This window comes from Teleopsis dalmanni, chromosome 1 (genome assembly GCF_002237135.1).
Source record: "Teleopsis dalmanni isolate 2A chromosome 1, ASM223713v2, whole genome shotgun sequence".
NCBI classification, from domain to species: Eukaryota; Metazoa; Arthropoda; class Insecta; order Diptera; family Diopsidae; genus Teleopsis; species Teleopsis dalmanni.
The window spans coordinates 115484343-115495835 of NC_051846.1; the positions used below are offsets into that span (position 1 = coordinate 115484343).

Consider the following 11493-nt stretch of genomic DNA (forward strand, 5'->3'; position numbering starts at 1 on the left):
GAAAGGAATATAGATATAGCTGACATAATACATATTACAAATATCACCTGCATACTCAAAGCAAGAAGTAGCACAATACAGCTAAACGGAAACAGATTTGATGTATATACCCAGCGGGACTTTCAGCGCTGAGGGAATCGATTCCCTCATGGTAATGCCTAGCGCTGATTATTCAAAGGAAACTCCTAATTACTTTAACACGTGCATGTCATTGCGGGCAAGCGCTGAATCGTTCGATTACCTTTTCGTATTTGTAATACAACATATCAGCGCTGACATGTTAGCTTACTTTTTCAAATTTGTAATGCAACATATCAGCGCTGACATGTTCGCTTACCTTTTAAATTTTACCTATGCTATTGATTTTTAAATAAAATACTATAAATTTTTTTTGGATAAATTATATTTTATATTTATGTTTTATAAAATTAAAATATTAATATTTACATAAAAAATATAACATATTTACATATTTATATAAAAGAATATTTTTCTGTGAAATTGTTATTAGAACCTTGAAGAGATTTCCAGACTCGACTCGATCACTTGTTCCGGCTTACCATTTGTCCTTAAAGCAACTGTAAATACAAAAGTATGTTATTGTATACACTAAAGTAAATTATGTACAATATACCATACCATTAGTTATGAGTATACTTTCTCCAAAATTCCATGCAATTTTTTGGGTAATTAGTTGTTTGTCAATAACATAACGCGTCTTATTGATGCAGCCTATAAATAACGTAATAGATGAAAAGAAATGTATGAGTTAGAAAATTGTTACATGTGAAAATATTAATAAGTTGAAATTGAAAGTAAGAAACATATATAATTTAACTTACAACTACTTCAACGGCAGTGCTTTCTTCGTTAAACTGAATTAAATCCTCCTCAGATTAAATTGAAAACTGTTCCAATTGAAACAGCTGACTACATTTTACCCCTTGCTTTAGAATGACTGCATTCGCAGCACATTGGTCAATTAATCGTTCTTGACACAGTAGCATCTACATAATACAAAACAAAAATTTCAATTATCATTTTAAATATATTTACTTAATTTTGCATATACTTACAGTGAGTTTATGATAAATTCACAAATTATATATTATTTATATTTTTAGATTTTACATTGATTTTAAAAATTAAAAATTGTTCACTGCACGCACTTCACTAAAATCAAAAGCAGACTAAATGTATACAATGTAGGCAAAACAAGAAATTCTTAATACTCCTTTGCTTTTCTTCTTCATTCTTTTATAATTTCAACCCCGAAATTGCCTATGTCGAACACAAATGGCGAAAACAAAGAAAAATAAAAACGAAGAGCTATTACCTCCTCGCTTACTTTTTCAGCGCTGGCATAATGGTGCCGCTGGGTAGATCTGCGCTCTATAGTATGTGTAATTTAGATGAGACTGAAGATATCGTACATTTTCTTGGCCGTTGTCCTATTCTACAAGAGTTTCGTTTAGCTTACTTCAGTAAAGATATTTTATCTTATGAAAATATTATAAATATTTTTAACGGTTCTGAGGTAGAATGGGCAAAAGTAGCAGAATATGTAAAAAATTGTATAGCATATCAGTCTTATTTAATATCAGAACATAATAATAAATATATATTTTATAGCTCATCTATTATTTATAACGTGTATATACTAGTTTATTCTTATACTTACTGATATACAACTATTTATAATACTACTATTATACTATAAGTCCACAGACGATATGTGTCACAGTTGCTCCCTCGGGGGAGCCTGAAGTTCCTAGGTTCCCAGGTGGCGGAATGCCTCCCAGAAATGGGTGGTAAGAGGGAAATGAAATACCTCTCGCGCACCACACGGGTATAGGAAGGAAAACCTCTTTGACAAATCAATCATTAGTCGCATCTGACCTCAGAATGAGCGACTACAAACAGCGTTTGATCCCTATGTTAAGGGCGGCTGAAACACGAATGGAAAACGTAAACCCTTCGGAAGGCAACGGGAAACCACCGATGTGTATATTCCTAGAAATATCGCATTTCAAAAATAATATGAGCAATATGAGAGACAACATAGAACGACGACCCTCAGTCTCCGGCAATACGAGGGTGCTAAGAGTCCCCGGAGGTAAAACAAACCATAAACTTAAGATTAGAACAAGGAATGTGCGCAGTTTATACGAAGCAGGTTAACTGGCCAATACCATTAACGAAATGAAACGTATGGAAATAGACATTTTAGGAATAAGCGAAACTTGGTGGCCTGATTCTATCCAATATAATAAGATTTTTTATTCGGGAAATAACACCCCACTGCATAGAAAAGGCGTGAGAGTAATAATTTTGAAAAGAATGATTAACTCAGCTACTGAGTTTGTACCTTACTCTGACAGAATAATGTTACTTAAATTTAAAATTAAACCAATCAATTTAAATGTAATTCAAGTTTACGCACCAACCGCTGATAAATGAGATGAAGAAATGGAAGATTTTTATAATGAATTGCTGCAAGTCACCAACTTAGTGAAATCAAAAGTTGACAATCAGAAAACAGAAAATATAATAGGGTCATATGGTCTTGGTATTAGAAATGATTGCGGAGACCGCCTGGTTCAATTTTGACAAGAAACAAGGTGTAAAATTATGAACGCATGGTAATGTCTACCTGCACGAAGATTGTATACTTGGAAGTCTCCCCAAGACAACTCGGCTCAGATAATTAGAAATCAGATAGATTAACATACATATTAATCAATCAGCGTTTTAATACATTCGTTACAAAGATAAGTACATATCCTGGAGCGGGTGTAAATACTGACCATAATTTACTACTTGCTCATATAAGAATAAAGCTGGCAAAAATCAGAAGAAATAACGTATTTAATAGATTGAATCTAGAAAATCTTAAAAATTTTCATCTTTCACATACGAAACGAATTGTCATCGGAAGTTAATAGATGTGTACAAATTATACAAGGTAATGAATCTGATGTCCAATTCACAAACACTAGTTGGAATCAAGCAGTCATGACGATAAAAGAGGTTACCAAAGAAAAATTGGGTCTACAGAAATATAAATCCTAAAACCCGTTGATGATTGAAGAAACATTTGATCTAATGAATCAAAGAAGAACGTTTAGGAATAAAAACCGACAAGACTACAATCGCTTACATAGTATTATAAAAACTAAAATACGGCAGACTAAAATATTATGGTTGAATAACAAATGTTGTGAGATAGAAAAACTCCAAAGAGCTCATGACGATTTTAATGTTCATAAAAAACTCAAAGAACCAAGTGGCGTATATCGCAAATATCATGCTTCATACATGATAGACAAGCAGAACAGAATAATAAGCACAGCGCCTATACTTTGAACAGCTGTTTTGTGATAGCACAAGAGAACCAATACATAATATAAGAAATTTAACGAGTATGTCTGGACCAAAGATAAGCAAATCACAGGGGTGTAGATAAGATGCGTGAGACAGGGGTGTATACTATCACCAATTCTATTTAATATATATGCAGAAAGAGTATTTGACGAGGCTTTCAAAACTGTAACGACAAAGGTATTAAGATACACGGCCAGCTTTAAGTGAAAAAAGCAAAATGTATGGCTTAAATATAAACACAAAAAAGACAAAATTTATGGTAGTCAGGAGGAAGCAAAACTATGACCCCCCTGTGAGAATTGTAATTGATAATCAGAATATTGAGCGTGTTTCAACATTAAAGTATCTGGGATGTTCCTGGAATGAAATTTGGGACCCAGATCAAGAAATCAAACGTAGAATTAAAATGGCCAGAAGTAGCTTCATGCGGTACAAAAATATATTGAAAAATCTACAATTTAGTCTACTACTTAGAATGAGATATATGAAATGTTACGTATGGTCAGTCTTACTCTATTGGCTAAAACGTGGACTCTTAAAACAACCGCAATGAATAAATTAGAGGCTTTCGAAATGTGATATATATATGGGTCATTCTTTTACAAACTGGTCGGATTTTGGCAAAAAATGACCTCATCACCTCAAATTTACGGGCTCATTTCATAAAATAAAAATATCCGTATCTTGAGAAGAATTTTTTCCTAAGAGAAATGGATGCATGGGGTTTTGAGAATTGGCATTGTAGATATATTTTCAAGCAATCCTATATCAGGATAAATAAATGATAGAAACTTGAAATATGTTGCGTTTTAAAGATAATTGATTGAACATTCAGTAAATTGACAATTAAGATTGTGTATATTTAAGTACTAATAAATATTTCAAAAAAAATCTTTCCAAATGTACCCCAAGAATTTTCTTTTTTTATATTTTATTTAGATTCAATTTTAGATTCTATTGAGAAATCAAAATTTTCAGAATGGCATTATTTTTTGAAATTTTTTAATATTTTGTTTTTTCCCGGAAAACACATCAAGCACATGCGTACTACATTTCCATTGAATGAATTTTCAAAGAATATACTAACAATATTCTTATATAATATTTTTTATACCGATTAGTCATAAAATTCTACATATAATCCAAGAATTTCAGGACGATATTATCCTTGGAACTACTTCTAAAAAATTAATTTATCCTTCACATCACAACAAACAAATCACATCACAACACACGATTTTTCAATAAAAAAAAAAAGAGCAATATGGCACACAAATTTTTAGCTTTTAGTTTTAATTCTGATTAAGCAATAAATTCTGCTTGAAAAATAAATATATCCAGCGTGGTAAGCTTTTAGAAGCACTTCCAGGTGTCCTTCATGTTACTCATACGCACCATAATACCATTAAATCAATTTTCGAAGAAAAACTGCACAAAAATGATTACATTTTATTTCTAAATTAAATGTATATTAAATGCTACATAAACTTTAAACATTTTAAATTAGTTCCGCATCAAAAATTACGAATGTTGACATAGTTAAACCATTTTATGAATTTTTTTCTTATATTGAAGAACTAAAAAATTAATTAGTACCACATTAACTTCATCTACTGTCTTTGGTGAAGTGTTATTCTACTACAGTTGGGTAAATACCCCTCACAGGTAAGACATATTATAGGAAATAATCTTTAGAGAACTAGAAACAAAATATTTTTTAATGGTTTTAACATTGATTTTATTAATACTCATTTCATTATTGATACATAATCTGTAATGTCTGAAGAAGAAAATTTTTTGCCATTAATACTTTTTTGGAATTTGGAATAAAGCTGTGATATTTTAATGTGTCTTTAACTGATGTGATCTGCTTCAAAACGGTGTTTAATCTTGTCTTCTTCTGCTTCGTAGTCTCACAACAACAAAGTTACCATATTATAGTTGTGGCCAAAAAAATGTCTCAAATTTAAATAATTATTAGGATTTAAGAAAAGAATATTTCTTTGAAAAAATCTTAAGCAGATGTTTTTCTTAATAAATTCTAAATACATATATTCAATGATAACTAATATTTTTCTTACGAAATATATTTTATACCTACATTTGTACAAGTTTTTAATATAAGGTACATAAAAATATACAACCACATTTAAATATATCCCAACGTCTATTGCATTAGCAGATATTTATTTTATGATAGAATAGGAATTAGGAATAAAAACGAATAACGTTTGCCAAAAATTATAATCATTTAATTTTTGTCCAACCGTTCAACTAACGAAAAGTTCTTCTTCTTTGTTCCATTAACTCCCAGTGGAGCATAGGGCCTGAACAGTTCCCCTGAACCGTAATCTATTTGGAACTGCTGTGCAGATGACATTTCATGAGTAGCGCACTGATGTTAGTTCTGCATCAATCGTCCTTTGCCATGTTCTTGAAGGAGATCCAGGCCTGCGACTGCCTTGCGGGTTCCACTTTAGGGCTTGCTTAACAATGTACGAATTCGGCTTCTGTAACATACGTCCAATCCATTGCCAGTTTAATTTTTGATTTCACTTTCGATGCTTTGAATGTTTGCTTTTTTACACAATTCCATATTTTTCACAATATGGTATTCTGGCCACCATATTTTAAAGATGCGTCGTAGACATATGTTTGCGTAAACTTGTATTCGCGAATTGATGGATCTAGTAAGCTTCCATATTTCGCAGATAAACAAAAATACGGATACGACATTTGATTTGTATATTCGAAGTACTGTTTTGACGCTTCATTGAATTGACCTCCAAATGTTTTGTAATTGACCAAATGCAGACTTTGCCTTATTTATACAAGCCAGTACGTCTTCTTCTGCTCCCCTAACGTTAGTGATTACGGTGCCCAAATATATGCAGAAGCGTACAACATTTATATTTGCCTCAACAGCAATCAAAGGATCTGTTACAGCACAGTATTCACAGGCATTACAACCTTTTTGGACGTGTTTATTTCTAAGCCTACTACCAGAGCGTTACGATTTAGGTTGTCTACGTTATGTTGGAGATCTCTGATTCTGTGATTCAGCAGACACACATCGTTCGTATATTCAATATTTTCTACTAAGAGGTGTCTTTTTCTTAATATTTCATCCAGAACTAGAATGAAAAGCATCGGTGAAAGGAGGCAACTTTGACGAACTCTTGTACTCACGTCAAACGCGTCAGACAGTACTCCGTCGTGCGAAATTCTGCATTAAAACTCAATGTACATAGATTTAATGATGTTAAGTATTTTTGGTGGCATGCCCTTTTGATGTAAAGCAGCCCACATGAAACGGCTGTTCAGACGGTAAAACGCTTTTTAAGTCTATAAATGGTGCATAATCAGGTGACCTAAATTCGTTACATTGTTCGAACACGATGTGGGCAGTATTGATTAGGTCGACACAAGATCGATTTCGCCTAAAACCATATTCATTTTCTCGGAGGAGTTCTTCGGTGGGCGTTGAGATACGAGACATTAAAATCGAAGTGAATATTATGCTGGGCATGAGAAGCAGCGTGGTAGCTCGGTAGTCGTTACAATTGGAGCTATCATTTTTCTTCGAAATCTTAACGAGCTCACCTTCATTACAAGAAAGTGGTAGCGCTTCGTTTCCCCAGATTTTCTGCAGAATAACGAGTCATATAGATGCTGATAATTCAGGATTGATATAGATGCACTTTAATAGTTTGGGATTGAGGTTGTCACTGTCTGGTGTCTTGTTGGTTTTAAGTAATGTTAATAACTTCAATAACTTCAGATCTTATTGGTAGATCTGAGTTGACACTTTGAAAGTAACGCAAATTGTTTGATGGAGAGTTAGTTTTGCATCTTTTTGTAAACCTAAGGGGTTGTTATACACCTCTTGAAAGTATTCATGATTTTCTGTCCATTCTCTCACTGTAATAATAATCAAGTAAATTCCTGATTTCTTAACCTACTTAAATCTTCAGCTGTATACGAGTATAATACAGTTTTTGAACTTTACATAAAATATATTAAGAGTTCTGGGACTAAATAAACTTTTAAACTTGGGGCTGCAGCTTCATATAAAGTGAATGATTAAGTGAATTACTTAATATATTTTAATTACTATAATAAATCAAACACATTGATAAAAATTTTGGTCCAATTTAATTGGATGTTGTCTTCATTTATATAGAAATTGAAATTATATTGAAAAAATTCAGTCAGAAGATAAGAATTTAAGCAAATCACCCAAACAATCGCTTATTTATATTCAAGAAAATTTGAAGTCCTTAACTTGAAAAGACTAATGTTATAGATTGGAACTTATGTATGTAGCGCGGATTTGCTGAACATTTTAATAATGAAGGAAACAGTTTGCGTATGTTTTAAACATAACACAATCGAAATAGGAGTAGAAATTTACCCAGGTGTAAATTCGACTAGTAATGACTAGCGCTGAAATGTCGAAAAAGGACATTAATTACGATGAAAAGCTTGTTGCCTTTTCCAAAACGAAATTGCAGCGCCAAATATATGCAATTAAATTTTAAAATTTTTATTCGAAGAATGCTGAAAGTTTTAAATCACTCATATTTTTTTCGGTTAGTAACAGTACGTATTTTATTTTTTGTTCAATAACTATATTATTATTATAAATAATATTATATCAAGTTGGTTAATATGTGGGTAATTGATCGAACGTTTCCAAGTAGTAAATTTTGGAAGTACTTGTGTGGTGACATAATTTAAATTGCATTTTCTGTTTTGCATAAATTTTCCATTCTCTGTAAGACCGGGCATTTATTTACTTTTTTCAAAATTAATTAAATAAAATAAAATTCAAAGTTTTCAATACGAATGAGTAAATATTTATCTGCTAACAATAACTCACGCAAATCAATTTGTTCTGCTATCCGATAGTCCATTATCCATTTATGAAGACACTACACTCTCAGGTGATATTGTATTAAGTTGTTGATATTATAACATTTAATACAATTGTAAATTATTATTAAGTATATATAATAGCACAAATAAAAACATATTAAAAAAAAAACAAATGTAAAAATGTATAGTAGAAAAGACAAAACAAAAAACACGTTTGTTCCCGTTCAAATATGTTATGTACTTTTCCAGTGCCGTTGCAAATGTACTGCTATGTGTAAACAACAATTCAACACATTGTTGCATACTTTCAGGTCAACAAGAGTTTAATTTAGTTTGTGGGTGCACGCGTTGCACAAACACAATATAAAAATGTGTAATTGAATTTCCTTTTTGCTTTACAATTTCAACTACAAAGAAGCTTTGTACGTAATACACAAGAACGGTTAAAACAAAAGCCTTGGCATGAATACGTTCCAACAGGGTACGGGACCAAACATATTGAAATGTAAAGAGATGCAATTTGCCTCTGTTTAAAAAATCATAAATTCTGAAAAGGTACACGCAAACATGTCTGAAAACATGTCTGTTCAAATATGAAAACAATCCAACATATTATTTCACTTGTGATCTCTAGAATTTTGTTAGTGGAGTCAGCAATCAAACCAACAGCTAACGCAATATATTTTGCTAATATTAACCATATAGAAGAAATTCTAATGTTAGAGCAAATGCATACATAATTCCTAGTTCATACGAACGAAGGACGCCAAAGACGAAGTAAAGTTCTTTGATACTAACTGGACAGACAAACAGCAACCACAATCTTTCAGCTATTAATAGTAGAAGACAGATCGATGCGTCATCGAAGAAGTCTTGAGGACATGTATACACACCTGAATACAGATCGATCCAAACGTATGACGGCCACCGAAGACATTTTCGAACAAATTAGACAAATGTCTTGAAAAACATTTTACTTACATGTCTCGAAGACTGGATGCCTCCATGTCTTGTAAGCGGACGCGTTCGACTGAAAGTTGTGCGCTCTTAGCGCAGCTACTCATTTCAGTTTATACTCATTTTTTTATAAAAATGGATTTAATTAAACAATGTGAACTTGTTAATTAAACAATGAAACTTAAAAACCAACAAGTCTTATAAAAAATAATTTATATAATTGACTTAATACAACTTAGCATATTCTAAATTAACTGAAACTAACTTATATATAAAAATATTTAATATAATATAAAAATAAATTATATTAATTGAATCTCGCATTCATCATTCGTTGATTGGCTTTCCTTTCCCTTGCCCGAAAGTTTTGCTTGTTAAGACGATTTTTAACCAATCTTAACGCGTTTCGCAGGTCTGTTACAAAATCACTTAACAATTTTCCAATTCTTGTTGCTTCTGTAAATTGAAAAGAATTGTTATATTTAAAAAACAGCTGTATTAAATAAATATTCTGTAAGTGCCAGAAATAGCATCCAGCAAAAGTGGAAAATCCCGCGAACATGGTTTTCCTTTGACACCACCGCAGTTATGGAATAGAATTATAATTTTACTAAAGATGGCTTCAATATTTGCAACATTTCCCGACAAGATTCTTTTTTTATCAATACAGTCTACATGAAAGTGTAGCACTTTATCCGGAAGCTTCTAAGCTTTAAAAAAATAAAAGCCATCCCATCTATAACCTGCAATACTTATTTCACCACAAAATTAGCGTTGAGGAGCCCCACAAGCGAAATGGTCCAGTGCAATGCACAAACTGCCAAGAGTATAACCACACTAAGTCATATTGCACTCAGGTTAGCTTTGCAAAAAGAAACTTCAAATTAGTTGAAGTGCCCTAATCTTTGTCTTCTAAGCCTGTTACACCAGGTGTTTCATATGCTAATATCGTTAAATCTGACAAATAACAAGCCTCTCCAGTCCAGAGCAATAGTTTGGAAATGATGATCTCCACTCTCACCCAGAGCTTAACTCAGTTTATGTCAAACTTCATGTCCCGTGAAAGTGTAGATGTAATGCTTTGCTCAGAAACACATCTAACAACCAAAAATTTTTTCTTTATTCCTGGTTATTCATTCTACAAAACCAATCACCAATAAGCATGTGTAGAAATTTTTACTCAACATACACAAGATGCGATTTGTCTTCTGTTCATTCCCCAGTTACATTTTGCTTACTTGATGCTCCTCAGTTATATGACTGTTTCTATAGCTTTACAAGTTCTAGAACAACTTGGTTAAAATACAAAAAGTACATTAGTTCACACATACACACAAATTACAAGATAAAGTGTAAGTCTCATATTGAGGACGCAACCTTGGTTTTAAACTCAATTCTGAATTCAGCAAATTTACAAATACAATAAAGTACTTACGAATAATGATATAGAAAACTTAGTTTCACAAAAACGTAGGTTAAGGCGCGTATAGCAAAAATCTAGGTCCCCTTCAGCGGAAAACACATGTACGGAAGCCCAAAGGAGACTTAGATCTGCATTAAGCAAGGAAACCAAAGTCAGGCAATATAATTATATTCAAAACCTATGTCCAAATAGCGAAAACCATTTATCCTTGTGGAAATTTCCCCATTGAATCCGATTCTCCAATAAGAAACTCTCTCGAAAACTGGGCGCGAAGCGATGAAGAAAAATCTAATGTTTTTGCTGATTACCTTAAAGAGACGTTCCAACCAAATCATGCAACAGGACATTATGACTTTCCCACTCAGCATCTACATACATCACATATTGACATGATTAGCATGGCCAATGATCTTGTTCAAATAATCATAAACAAGTTATGACTGGACAAGATATGAAGGTACTGGAATAGGATAAGATCTCACCCATCATGACTTTCCCTTTTCCAACTTTCCCCTTTTGGCTATAAATTTTATCACAGGACTTTTTAATGTCATTATTAAATTTGGCTTTTACCCAACAGAGTGGAAAACATCCATAATTACTATGATTCATAAAACAGGTAAAGATCCCACGCTTGCCTCTTCATACAGGCCAATAAGCTTACTGCCATGCCTTTCTAAATTCTTTGAAAGAGTACTACTTTTAAAGCTGAAACCATTCCTTGACGGTCAAAACCTAATACTCTCCCACCAGTTTGGTTTTAGGGAAAAACATGGAACTATTGAGCAAGTGAATCGTATAACGAATGAAATTAGACACGCATTTGGGTTCAGAGAATATAGTTCCGCGGT

General features: G+C 32.5%; 1 long non-coding RNA gene across 1 annotated transcript; it reads right to left on the bottom strand.

Annotated features, from left to right (window-relative positions):
* Window positions 1-541: 541 nt before the first annotated feature.
* Window positions 542-861, bottom strand: LOC119668877. Its single transcript, XR_005251537.1, has 3 exons — window positions 843-861; window positions 640-732; window positions 542-578 (listed from the first exon to the last, which is right to left on the bottom strand). It is a non-coding gene; the product is annotated as an uncharacterized LOC119668877 (long non-coding RNA).
* Window positions 862-11493: the final 10632 nt, after the last annotated feature.